Raw genomic sequence first — 14,203 nt, forward strand, 5'->3', positions numbered from 1 at the left:
TGGGCCATCGGCTGATGAGCTCTGTCACAGAGAAGAGGGCAAAGACTTATTATCTCATTTGCCAGTGGAGAAGGTAGGTTCTAATGGTCTGTACTTACAGGAGGTTAGGGATGGAAGAATCTGTCAAGTTTGATTCTGCTCAGTTCCTCATGGTTTTTTTTTTTTCCCCAGCATTAAATTCATTCTGTCCCATGTCTGCATCGGTCTGTGAGTTTTTCCTAAAAGATCCACATGGAAATTCACACACATTCTCATATGCATTTCTCAAAATGTATGCATTTTATACAGACTTTCCCCAAAATACAGATTGTTTTACACACTTTCCCTAATATTGTTGTGTGTTCTTTCCTCTTTTGAAATTTGGCTGAGGGTTGCATGAAAACAGGGCTATGGTTTATCTCCCCTTCCCTAGAGCAGAAGTGAGCAGAGAGTAGATCTCCAAATGTTTTGGACTTCAACTCCCAGCATTCCTGACCACTGGCCATACTGGCAGAAGATTCTGGGAGTTGAAGTTGAAAACATCTAGGGATCTACCTTCTTTGTTCCCCTGCTGTAGACTTTAAATTTCTGATGGGGGGTGGTGGTGGAGAGAACTACATGCACCTTGTGTCTAGTGGATAGTTATGTGAATATGTGTAGTTATGTGCAAATATAGCTGTATGAATGCTAAGGTAGCACTGTCTGCCATTGCACATGCTGCAGCCACTGAAGAATATTTTAATAGCTGTTAGCCTATTGCCAGATAATATGCATTTCCTCACATATTTCCTAATATAGTCTCTATACATCTTTAACAAAACAAAACAAAAATACCCTCTTTGCTTGTTAATTACTACTGGGCAAGTGGTGTCAGAGTTCATGAATACAAAAGGTAGAGTAGAACCTTCAGAAATGTCTGGTATTGGAGGTGCAGGCTTGGAAAATATCCAAACTGGGGATGGGGGAGAAATGTGTTTGGTTCTCATTGCGGACTTAGCCAATTCCACACTTTCAAATCAGTTATCCCTCAAATTCTCAGTTATCCTTCAAATTCCGCACTCGTCCAAATTCCTTAGTGGAATTCTCCAATCAAAACATGAGTGCATAAATGTGTAGATCAGTAAAAATGGCATTCAGTGATGCATTATATTAAAAGAATTGCTTGAAAAAAGATGTGTCTATTAGGCAAAATTATATACAAACATGCATGTATTAGGAGAATGTGTATAAAAATGTGTATGATTTTTCATGCATTTCCCCCCAAAAAACCTCAAAGTTCAGGATGACCCAGATTGAAGCCTAGAAAAATGAGAAACTGAGAGAAACTGAAATTGACAGATTATCCATCTAAAGAATGCAGGAATTCCAAGTGTCTTTATGGATGAAATGTTGGAAGGAATTCAGCCACTCCCCTTTCACTAACTTTATTGTGTGTGATATAGGGAAAATGAGCCTTCCTTCCTTCCTTCTTTCCTTCCTGCTTGCTCCTTCCTTCCTTCCTTCCTTCCTTCCACCAGTCCGTCACTGAATCATTAGAAGTGGGGCAGGAGTTTGACTTGGTGGGCCATTCCATGCTCTTGTTTTGCAGTGGGGCTGAACTCATTTTCTTTAAGCCATTACCTCGAGACTGATGAAGAGACTGTCCTTGAAAGCCGCAAAGCAGAATTGGTTCTATGACCTCCCTTGGCAGCCTGTTCAGTGCCTCTAAGTGTCCTAATAGTTATAAAGTTTGTCTTAATCATTAACTTAAATTTCCCCTTTGCTGCTTCTTCATCCCATTCCTTCTTGTTCTGACCTTGGTGGCTAATTAGAATAATTGCCCCCTGCTTTCATTACCTCTCCTCTTTATGCATTTGGAGCAGACATGAGCTCAGGACACGAGGCATCATCTTAATTCCAACTATCTCCCGATTTTTTATTTTTTTTTTTATTTGGGGGGGTCCTCTCTTGAGTTGCGGAGTGAGGATTCACTGTAAGTGCACATTAATGAAGTTGTGAAGTACATGAGGCACTGGCAAGGGATGGTTGTTCCCCAAATAATATTTGTTTGTAGTTTGTCAGCTAGGAATGAACTCATATGAATGTGGCAAAATGAACCAATTTGTTCATAAGTGACTAATTAACAAGAAGGATTTTGTCATTTTGAAAGGCCCCCCTCAGCAGCAATTTCACCTAAATGAGAAATTTGAGGGCCAATTTGGAGGTTTCAGCTTAGGAACATGTCTGAGGGATTTTCAAGGAAAACAGAACAAGCTTCAATGATTTCTAATAAGACTGGAAGCTCAGATGGTATAAACACTAAAAGCAGGAAGCAAGAAATCTGTGAAGCAGGAGGTATGCCATTCAACTCTCACCTGTACCATAAATTCCAGAAATCCACGCAGATTAGCCGCATTCTGACTCAATTATTTGCCCTTCCCGCACACACACACACACAGAGAGAGAGAGAGAGACCGACCGACCAACTGACCAACTGCGACAAGGGGCTAGTAACCCTGACCTATGTCTGAGGTTGATTCCATTTAGTGACTGTGTGGATGTTGGGGGTGTGGGATGGTCCCTTTCTCCACTCTGTCCATCAACTTATAAGCCTCTACTGTTTCCCTCAGTGGACCTTTCTTCTTCTTCTTCTTCTTCTTCTTCTTCTTCTTCTTCTTCTTCTTCTTCTTCTTCTCCTTCTCCTTCTCCTTCTCCTTCTCCTTCTCCTCCTCCTCCTCCTCCTCCTCCTCTGAACTAAAAACCTCACACATGCTAAAGAGTTTTGTTTCTTCACCTGGGGTGGTGGGGGAGGGATGAACTTGCTTTATTAGAGGGGATATCCTTTATCTTGCAGTCTTAACTCGCAGGCTGTACATGGACATGAAAGTGAGCAAATGGAATTGGCCAAGGGTGTTTATTTTATGTTCCAACATGGAACCTTGAAGGGTGTGGAGGGAGGACTGAGACATCAGGAACTGGAAACAGGCAAGAAAGTGGATAAATAGCAAACATTGAATAGCACTTAGAGGTAAGGATGTATGGACTGTGTAAAATCCGCTCTGTCTGTGGTTTGTGGATTGTCAGGCTAGGGATGGCAGAGAAATCCACCACAGATCCCAATGAGGCCAGATTCTAAAGAATCCGGCCTCTGAAGTCCATGGTGGAATGGAAGTACTCACCTCTACTTGGCTCCAGAACCGGCTAGCCTATCGCGTGAAAAACCACAGATGCAAATGGTGTAGCAGACACCATTTGCGGTCTCTAGTTCCTCTGCCTCTTCGAAACCCAGCTTGTACTTCCGGTAGTTCTCGGTTCGCATACTGCTGAAGCCTAGCTTGTAGGATTTTGAGCATCACCTTGCTAGCATGTGAAATGAGCGCAATTGTGTGGTAGTTTGAACAGTGAAGCCCTTAGTTTAAGCTAAATGCAGCCATTTATGCCTGCGTTTAGCTTAATCTAAGGGCTTTGCAGCTGCAAATGGCGTAGTGGATGCCATTTGCATCCGGATCAGCCTCAGCCAGTGATACGGCATGGCCATGGCGGCCGTATTGCTGGCACTCCAGAGCCAGCCAGTGGCTCCACAGAATTGCCGCAGAGTGGAGCAGAGCAGAGCCGGCCGGCGAGGATTCCGGCAGGAGGGATGGATCACCTCCCCCCAAGGGTGGATTCCCCACCAGAGCAGCAGGTAGGGAATCTGCTCATCCCTATGTCAGACACTTTTTGTCCCATCGTCCGCTCACAGACCGATGCAAATTTCTTTTTTTCATCATGCGGAAAAATGTGCAAATAATTACATAAGAGGTTTTGTAACGATTTACCTAATTTACCTTAGTGCGTAACATTTAGCGTATTGTCCCCCACTCCATTCAACTTCTCCACAGCAGAAATTTGCTTATTTTCCTACCAATAAATAAATATGTGTCAATTTCAGGAAAGTAAAAAAAAAAAATTTGAAAACCCACTGACTCCATGCAGCCTGGGGTGGGGTGGGGGGGCTCTCCACAGCAGATTCCACAGGTCAGATTCTTACAAATCTAAGCTCATTTTAGTCCATCTCGAATTTCTCCAGCATCCCTACTTAGAGCTTAGGGATCTGCAGCACCATGACACTACATATTCCCAGGCTGAAATATACAGGGCTAATGAGTTCATTTATTTATATGGAGTTCATATTTAAGCCCTATGAGGAGAGTCTGAAAGAACTGAGCATGTTTAGCCTTGAGAAGAGAAGACTGAGAGGAGACAGGATAGCGCTCTTCAAGGACTTGAAAGGCTGTCACAGAGAGGAAGGCCTGGATCTCTTCTCGATCATCCCAGAGTGCAGGACACGAAATAATGGGCTCAAGTGACAGGAAGCCAGATTTTGACTGAACATCAGGAGGAAATTCCTGACTGTTAAAGTAATACGACAATGGAACTCATTATCTGGGGAGGTGGTGGTCTCTCTCACACCCGAGGCATTCAAGATGAGGCTGAACAGCCATCTATCAGGGATGCTTTGACTTAGTTTCCTGCCTTGAACAGGGGGTTGGACTCAGTGGTCTTATAGGTCTCTTCCAACCCTACTATTCTATGATTCTATCAGAGGAAAGTAATGATATCTTCTTCTCACGTAGCCATTTCATTACCTGTTGATCTCATTATAAGTGTATATAAATTAATAAATAGGGCCTCGTTCAACCCATTTACCTTTTTCATCTCTCTTTATTTCTTGCTCTAGTTGCAAGTAGAGCTCATCTGATAACATTGGCAAAATTCCTCACTTTCTCAAGAGCGACTCTCTGTTTTTAAGACATTATGTACCTTGTACCTGGGGGCACTTTGTCCACCAATGATGCTGAGAAAAAGCAGGCAGACAGAAATCAGTTAATTGCTTGGAAGTCTTTTCATATATTTAGGTAAGCCTCTACAGACCCACCCTGGTGTGAAATTGATTACTTAAAATGTAGGAGATAAGTTTAGGTAAAATCTGTCTGTAAATTATTAAGTAGATCAGGCTTTCTGTGCTTTAGGAAATGGCATGTGTGAAGAAGATACCTCTGTATTTGGAATGATCAAAAAGGGTTTTTTTGTTGTTGTTTTATTTTTTAAGAGCAGCAACAAGATTTTATCAATTATGAACCATGGAAGAGAGAAATGGGGAAAACTTTAATCCCCCCCCCAATCCTTTTAACTTCCTTGGATTTTTGTAGTATGTCCACCCCAACCCCTCTGCCAACTAGGAGAGGTTGATCATCTGATGGACAGCAGTGGCTTTCAGTTAGATAGTTTTGACAGAAAAAGTCCACACCATTGGGCTGAAAGGTTTAGAGGGGAAAGCCACAGAGGGTTCATTTGGGTTTGGGATGTTTTCTTTCTGTGTTTATCTAAGTACCTGCCAGCCATGATTTATATTTTTCTAAGTAAGGACGTGAGGAACCAGGAACATTCTTACTATTCTTTTGCCTTCAGAATTCCTTAGATGTTTGGCTGAGGTGGGAACCTACCAATTTGCCTCCAAATTTTGTTTTGGGTGAGAGTTGGTAAGAATGTGGATTCACCCTTGAAAAATTTCAGTTGAGCAACACTTTCATTTTGTTGCTTCCCTCAGATGTTGAGTTGTTTTGCCTGAGAAGCCCCCATATTAGCAAGGATCATTACAGACAATCAGTTTAAAGCAAAAGAAATTCACAGTTGTTGCTCATGTCTTTTATGTGAGTGACCCAGAATGTCCCTTAAGGAAGCTCCTCAGTTAAGTGATATCATTATCACTCTTTTTGAGCTACTAGGACCATTTGCAATTTGGAATGCTCTTTGCTTGTTTGATTATTTAATACTTTCATTCTGCCTTTTGGGACCTCCCAGGCTTCCAAGGCACCTCTCAACAGTTACAATAATCCATAATCCATGAAACAATAGAAATTAAACACACACACACACGCGCGCGCACGCGCGCGTATGCTGACCTAAAAGCAGACAACCAAACAAAAACAAAGAAGGAGCCAGATATTTGCAGAGTTCTTCTACAAATCCCCTCTGAGCCAGTTGTATCTAGGGATGGACGGACCAATCTCATCAAGCTGCCTCCTCCAGCTCACATGGCCTGGACCTGCTTGGCAAGCCTCTGGGTTCACCCCGCCCACCCACCGAGCCACCCCTCTGTCACGTTTCCCTCAGGCCACCTCTTTCCTTCTGCACTCTCACACACACATAGAGAGGCTTCAGTCTCAGGCCTTTAATTCGTCATCCACAGGTTCATTACAGATGCAAATCCTCCGAGACTCTCAGGCTACCAGGAATGGCAACAGGGGATCCAAATGGGAACACCAACATTGACTGCAGTTTGAAGTGAGGCTTGCTGGCTAGACTAACTTAGGGAGGGATGTCCCGCCCTTCCAGAGATGCTTCCCTATGTCGCCTCTCATGCATCACTAACTGGGTCAATTGTTTGAGCTCTGCCCCTGATGTTTCCCTCTTAGCTGTGCACTGCAGTCTAGCATCTCTTAGGTCACAGCCCCCACTCTCCTCCTCCTCATTGTCCTCCTCCCAGCTTCTCACAGAGGGGGGCAAGGGGGGGGCTTCAGACCTTGCCATCTGGGAGTTAGTAAGCTGAGAAGCATGCCTACCCATATCTGAACTGGCTTGGGAAAATGCATCCCCCGGTTCTGGCTGTTCCTCTACTGAATTTGAGCTGCTAACTATTTCCTTGCACTCAGAATCAGTCCTGACTTCCTCTGCACCAAGGGCATCGGCAGTCAAGACCTTGCGCTTTCTGTGCACAAGGGCTTGACTGCCAGAGTCCTCAGCATGGTGAACCCCCAAGTGCTCTAGCCCTGTCCTCCTCCCATGGAAGACTGGGCTAGGGCGCTGGAGTGCCACCAAGGGGTTTCTTGACAGCTGGCAGAGGCAGGATGAGTCGTCACCACCTCTCCCAGCCATTCACTGAGCTCCAGGGCACTCGGTACCTGGGTCCAGCAGCACCCCACAGCTCAGCAAGCAGGGTTCAGGAAGCTGGAGGGGGCAGGGAGGCTTTCAGACTCCACCCCCTCCTCAGACTCCCGGGTCATCCCTAGTTTTGTCTGATGGAATGTCTATTGAACCCTTAAGTATAAAATGCAGGTAGCACCTCAGCAGAACCTCCCAAACCCAAGATAAGGTTATTCCCGAAACTAAACAGATTCCCTCCTATATCCATAGCATGTGGACTTGACACCATTGGGGTTGGGAAAGGACTTGGAGGCATAAAGGCAAAAACTGGGTAGGCACACACTTTAAACAAATCATCTAGATAAGGCCTGGCACTGCAAAAAACAAAACAAAAACCCACATCTGTTTCATATGCAGTTCCATTTTCTCCCCACAACCCCCTTTTTTCTCTCTCTCCTCTCTTCTTCTTCTTTGTTGATACTTGATTTTCTCTTTTCATCCTTTACCTCTTTGTTCCCCCTTCTCTGAGGACCCTTCTGGCCAGCCATGATTCCTTTTTGTCTTTGTGAGTTTCATTTTTGCTTTCTCAAACTCATTATTTCCTTTGATGACCAGCATTTATCGTTCTAATAATTCAGGTATAAAAGGGAGACGGACGGTATGTAAAAGGAATGTTTAATAGCTTCCCCTCTTAATATTTCAGGCCTGCAATAGAGGCTTGCATCCTCAGAGGGATGTTGCAACATTTTGGAGAGACTTGTTGGGAAGACTGAAGTAATTGTTTTTAGTGAAGACCCCCTCCCCTTCACCCACACAAAATAAACTATGCAACCTGGATCTGTTATCCCCTTAAACTGTTTGCAGATTAAGGGATAAGAGCCAAAACACTCTCATTAAAAAGTAAGCCACATTGAACTCAGTTGGATTTACTTCTGAGTAAACAGGTTCAGTTGCAGTTGCACAATAAACCAATGGTGGAAGTAAAGAGATAGAAGAATCTTAAAAGTCTAGAAATATGTTCTTATGATCTGTATAAACAAATCAGAGTGTGTTCATTCATCCATCCATTCATAGAATCATAGAATAGTAGGGTTGGAAGGGGTATATAAGACCATCAAGTCCAACCCCCTGCTCAATGCAGGAATCCAAGTCAGAGTAGGGATGGACGAAAGTCACTTACCTGTCCTCAAAGCTTTTTGCGGTGGGGGGGAGGCGCTTCGCTGCTCCCCCCGTGAAGTTCAGGCCGGGGGAGAGGCTTCCCGCCTCGCCCGGCCGAAATTCAGGCCGGGGGGGAGGCTTCCCGCCTCGCCCGGCCGAAATTCAAGCCGGGGAGGAGGCGCCTCGCCTCGCCCGGCTGTGAACTAAAAAGTTTTTTTAAAAAAAAAAAACCACCCCCGTGATAGGCTACGTGACGATTAACGTAGCCTATCACGGCTAGATCTGCAAAGTCAGCCGTGATAGGCTACGTTAATCGTCACGTAGCCTATCATGGGTGACTTAAAAAAAAAAAAAAGCGCGTACGCAAATGGCGGCCCCCATAGGGAGCCGCCATTCGCGTTCCTTATTCCTACATAGAATAGTAGGGTTGGAAGGGGTATATAAGACCATCAAGTCCAACCCCCTGCTCAATGCAGGAATCCAAGTCAGAGTAGGGGTGGATGAAAGTCCCTCACCTGTCCTCGAAGCTTGCTTCGCGGTGAGGGGGAGGCGCTTCGTTTCTCCCCCCGAAGTTCAGGCGAGGGGGGGGAGGAGACCCGCCTCGCCGGGCCGAAATTCAGGCTGGGGGGGAGGTGCCCCATCCCTCGCCAGCGAAATTCAGTCCAGGTAGAAGCGTCCCGTCTACCCGGCCGCGAAAAAAAAAGTAAAAAAACCCAAACACACACACCCGTGATAGGCTACATAACGATTTACGTAGGCTATCACGGCTAGATTTCCCAAGTCAGCCGTGATAGGCAACGTAAATCGTCATGTCGCCTATCAAGGGTGACTTTGGAAAGAAAAAAAAAAGCGCGTACGCAAATTTGCGTACGTGCTTTTTTTTCCCCTAAGTCACCCGTGATAGACTACGGGACGATTTACATAGCCTATCACGGCTGACTTTGGAAATCTAGCCGTGATAGGCTACGTAATCATTACATAGGCTATCACAGGTGTTGTTGTTTTTTTACTTTACTTTCTTTTTTTTGCAATGGCGGCGGCGGCAGCTGGTCGGGAGACCGGCCGCCGCCCCCGCCCCTGACGAAACGCCTCCGAAACGCCGCCGGGACCCGCCGCCGGGAGGGACATTCGCAGGAGGTAAGTCCTATCCCGGCGGGCGGCGGCGGAGAATTTCCCCACCAATTTCAGGTGGCCAAATGCGTTGGCATTCAGCCTCCCGAAGATTCGGGGAGAAATTCTCCGCCATCCCTAGTTCTTTCAGTCTCTCCTCATAGGGCATTGATTCCAGTCCCCTGATCATCTTTGTTGCCCTACTCTGAACCCTCTCCAGCTTTTCTGCATCCTTCTTGGATCCCACTACACTATTTGCGTTCCCCTTGTTTTCGCCGTAATAGTCTATGTAAATATTTACGTAGGCTAAAACAGCTAAAAATAGGGAACACAAATGGCGGCCGCTGTAGCTGCCGCCATTTGCGTACGCTGTTTTGTTTTTTTTTTTGGCTTGCTGTGATAGGCTATGTAAATACTTAGGGAGCCTATCACGGCCTCTGCAGGGACGCAAAAGGCGTCCCTGCGTTAGCTGTGATAGGCTACGTAAGTATTTACATAGCCTATCACGGCTATGATGAAGAAGCGAATGGCAGCTGCAGGGTGGCCGCCATTCGCAAGTCAGCGCGGACGGCAGCAGGTAAGTGCTCCATTTCACGTGCCTTTCATGGGTTGGGTGGGCGGGGGCATTGTTCCGCCACGGATTTTGGGGGGCCGAATGCACTGGCATTCAGCCTCACTGAGATCTATGGCGGAATTCTCTGACATCCCTAAGTACTTGAAAAGTCCTATCATATCTCCCCTCAGTCTTCTCTTCTCAAGGCTAAATGTGCCCAGTTCTTTCAGTCTTTCCTCAGAGGGCTTTGGTTCCAGACCCATGATTATCTTTGTCGCCCTCCCCTGAACCCTCTCCAGCTTGTCTGCATCCTTCTTGAAGTGTGGTACCCAGAATTGGACACAGTACTCCAGATGAGGCCTTACCGTGCTGTGTAGAGGGGAACTAGTACTTCACGTGATTTGGATGCTGTACTTCTATTAATGCAGCCCAAAACAGAATTTGCCTTTTTTGCAGCCACATCACACTGTTGGCTCATATTAGGGATGGCGGAGAATTTCTCCCCGAAACTTCGGGGGGCTGAGCGCCAACGTGTTCGGCCCCCCGAACAAGTTTCAGGGAGAAATACTCTGAATCCCCCCTGCCCCCCGCACCCCCCCTGGGACGGGACTTACCTTCACCAAATGTCCCTCCCGGTGGCGGGTCCGGCCGGCGGTTCGGCGGGTGTTCGAGCGGGGCGGGAGAGGCAGCCGGTCTGTCGACCAGCTGCCGTCGCCGCCATTGCAATCAAAGAAAAAAAAAACACCCCCTGATAGGCTACGTGACAATTCACGTAGCCTATCACGGCTAGATTTGCAAAGTCAGCCGTGATAGGCTACGTAAATCATCACGTAGCCTATCACAGGTGACTTAAAAAAAAAAAAAAGCACGTACGGATAATGGCGGCCCCCATAGGGAGCCGCCATTCCCGTTCCTTATTTGGTTGCTGTAGTCTATTTGCGTTGCCCTTATTTTCGCCGTAGGCTACGTAAACATTTACGTAGACTACAGCGACTAAATATGGAACGCGAATGGTGGCTCCCTATGGGGGCCGCCATTAGCATACGTGCTTTTTTTTTTTTTTAAGTCACCCGTGATAGGCTACGTGATGATTGACGTAGTCTGTCACGACTGACTTTGCAGATCTAGCCGTGATAGGCTACGTGAATCGTCACGTAGCCTATCAGGGGGCGTTTTTTTTTTCTTAAAAAAAACTTTCACGTTCGCGGCCGGGCGAGGCGGGAAGCCTCCTCCCTGGCCTGAATTTCGGCCAGGGCGAGGCGGGAAGCCTCCCTCCCGGCCTGAATTTCGGCCGGGGCGAGGCGGGAAGCCTCCCCCCCGGCCTGAACTTCGTGGGGGGAGCAGCGAAGCGCCTCCCCCCCACTGCGAACGTCCTTCAACGACAGGTAAGGGACTTTCGTCCACCCCTAGCTCATATTCAGCTTGTGATGGACGACAATTCCAAGATCTTTCTCACTTGTCGTGTTGTTGAGCCAGGTATCCCCCATCTTGTAACTGTGCATTTGGTTTCTTTTTCCTAGGTGCAGAACTTGGCATTTATCCCTATTAAATGTCATTCTGTTGTTTAGGGATGTACAAAAATTCCGCCATGGATCTCGGGAAGGCCAAATGCCAGCGCATTCAGCCCCCCGAAATCGGTGGCGGAATGGCCTGCCACCCCCCTGCCATCCCCCGGGATGAGACTTACCTTGGGTGGATCTTCCTGGCGGCAGCGGCTCCGGCGGCGGTGGTGCGGCGGTGGTGGCGGCCGGTCTTCCGACCAGCTGCCACCGCTGCCATTTCCAGTTAAAAAAACAAAACAAAAAACTGATAGGCTACATGAAGATTTACGTAGCCTATCACGGCTAGGTGTTTTTTTTAAAATGTGATAGGCTACGTAAATGTTTACGTGGCCTATCATGTCTGACTTAAAAAAAAAAAAACGTGCGTTTTGACACGTCTTAGTCTACGTAAACATTTATGTAGACTAAGACGGCGAAAATAAGGGGAACCGAAGGGGAACACGTTGTGTTTTTTTTTAAGTCAGCCGTGATAGGCTATGTAAACATTTACGTAGCTTATCATGGCTGAGTGCAGGGACACAAACAGCGGCAGCTATGGCCGCCGCCATTTTCGTCCCTGCTAGCCAGCGGCCGGATGTCCGGCTGCTGGCGGAGCCGGCTGGCGGCTCCGCAGAATCTCTGTGGAGCACAGCCAGCCGGCCAGGATTCCGGGGGGGGGGAGGAATGGAGCGCCTCCCCCCCCGGCGAGGATTCCGGGGCGAGGGATGGAACGCCTTCCCCCCAACCATAAACATAATCCGCAAAAGGTAAGTGCATTTCGTACATCCCTACCATTGTTTTCTGTTCAGCGCTCCAGTCTATCATGCTATCATTCATTCATTCCCTTCTTTTCTTTATGAAAGCTTACAGAAAAGTTCATAAAATGTGCCACACACAGTTAACCACCACCGCCACCACCATAACATCAACCTCATAGAGGTGTATGAGAATTTCATTCCAGTTTGTTTTTGATCAGGATTTACCCAGTTCACACCTTCTGGACTGAACACATTCTCAAATACAATCTGCAATCAAAGTCCATACATTTCCAAGGTTGCAATATGATTTGCTGACCAAAAAAAATCCTAAGTGTGTGCATAAACACATTTTAATCAATTGGAGATGAATACATAACATTTCCAAGATGTGCAGAATTGGTGTATGCATTAGAAAACAAACAAACAAACACCTGAAAAGGCACAGAACTTGCCATGCACAAAGGAAAAGAAAAGGAAGAAGGAGAAGGAGAAGGAGAAGGAGAGAAGAAGGAGAAGGAGGAGGAGGAGGAGGAGAAGAAGAAGAAGAAGAAGAAGAAGAAGAAGAAGAAGAAGAAGAAGAAGAAGAAGAAGAAGAAGAAAGGTTGCAATCTGATATAAACATGAGACAGAATGACCTTCAAGGTGGAATTTGGAGAACTTTGAAGAACTTCTGTTTTGCTTCTATGCACATCCCAAACAACATCCTAGTCAAAAGAGCTAAAGTCATTTTCACATAATGAAACACTAGGAGGACAAAACCATTCAGCATAAAAAGGTAGACAAAAAAAAAAAAACTTTCATGCATGTATCATACAGTACAATCCTGTGCGTATCTTCTCAGCAGTATGTCCAATTGAGCTCAGTGTGACTTAGTTTCAGGTACTGAGATGTTGAGAAATTCACTCCATCGAGGTTTTTATTGGTGGTGGTGGTGGTGGTTGGTTGTTGTTGTTGTTGTTACAGATTTACTCAGTTTGCATCTCCCAGGCCTGCACATGAATCTGAATGCAATTTGCAGTCAGAAATCCATGTATTTCCAAGGTGGTCATGCATTCCACAAAACAACCCCCCACCCCCATGTCCTCAACAAAATTGCACACTTTAAAAAAAAAAAAGTGCAAAGAAAAATGCGTACTTCGCCTAGCTGCACACAAACAGACTTTGTCTAATGAGAGCACAAAAAATAAATTTAAAAACCATGATATTGCAAACTCATGTGGAAACAGAATGGAAGCGACTTGACCTCAAAAACCTGAACAACTTGGTGACACTGAGATTGGCAGATCCATCCATATACCTGGTGTAGGCTTGTACCCTTAATTACATACCTTGACTGCACTTTACATATCTGGACTGTAATTCTATCCATTTAATTAGGATTTAAGCTCTTCTATCCAAAAGATTTCAGATGGAAAACAGTTTGGCTTAAAAACTGAACCAATATATCCCAGAATGTTCAGTTTCTGCCTGGGCTTCCTAGAAATATCTGGTGGGCCAGTGCTGTAAACAGGATGCTCTATTAAATGGAGCTTTGGTCAGACCCAGTAGACCTATTCTTATTTTATTTTATTTTATTTTATTTTACAAAAGAATCCCTAGCCCACCTTCACATTACTATAGCATGCAGGGTACCAGGGATGACTATTAAGGTGGTAATCCTATACACACCTGAGATTTACTTCTGAATGTACATTTATAGGATGGCACTGTCAGCCAGCTTTACATCTATGCCATTGATATGACCTAATTGCAAGACTGATTATTTTTGAACATTTATATACCTTTACATTAGCTCAGTAATCCTTACAACACCCCTGTATGCAACACCAACTGTTACCTAGCGATGGTGTGCAGGCGCTTCATGGGGTCTGTGAGTCCAGTGGACTTCCCCCCAAAATGCGCACATTTGATCTGACACAAAATGGTACCATGGATGGCCGATATACATGAGGTTGAAGGTGTAAATGGGCCATTTATGCCTGTAATCTGATGTATATTGGCCATTCATGGCACCATTTTGCATACAATCAAATGTGTGCATTTCTGTGATTGCCATTTTTTTCACAAAGTGGTGATCACAGAGCTCACTGGACGGGCTCTGGAGTGAGTGCAGGCAGCTCAATGAACATGGGGGAGCTCTAGTGGGGCAGCAGGCTTGGTGGGCATGGCTCGGGGCAGTGGGTGGGGGAAATCCACTGGACTCACAGACCCAATCATGC

The sequence above is a fragment of the Heloderma suspectum genome, chromosome 2 (genome assembly GCF_057233095.1).
Source record: "Heloderma suspectum isolate Gila_16-S chromosome 2, 16-S_ref, whole genome shotgun sequence".
In the NCBI taxonomy this organism is placed as follows: domain Eukaryota; kingdom Metazoa; phylum Chordata; class Lepidosauria; order Squamata; family Helodermatidae; genus Heloderma; species Heloderma suspectum.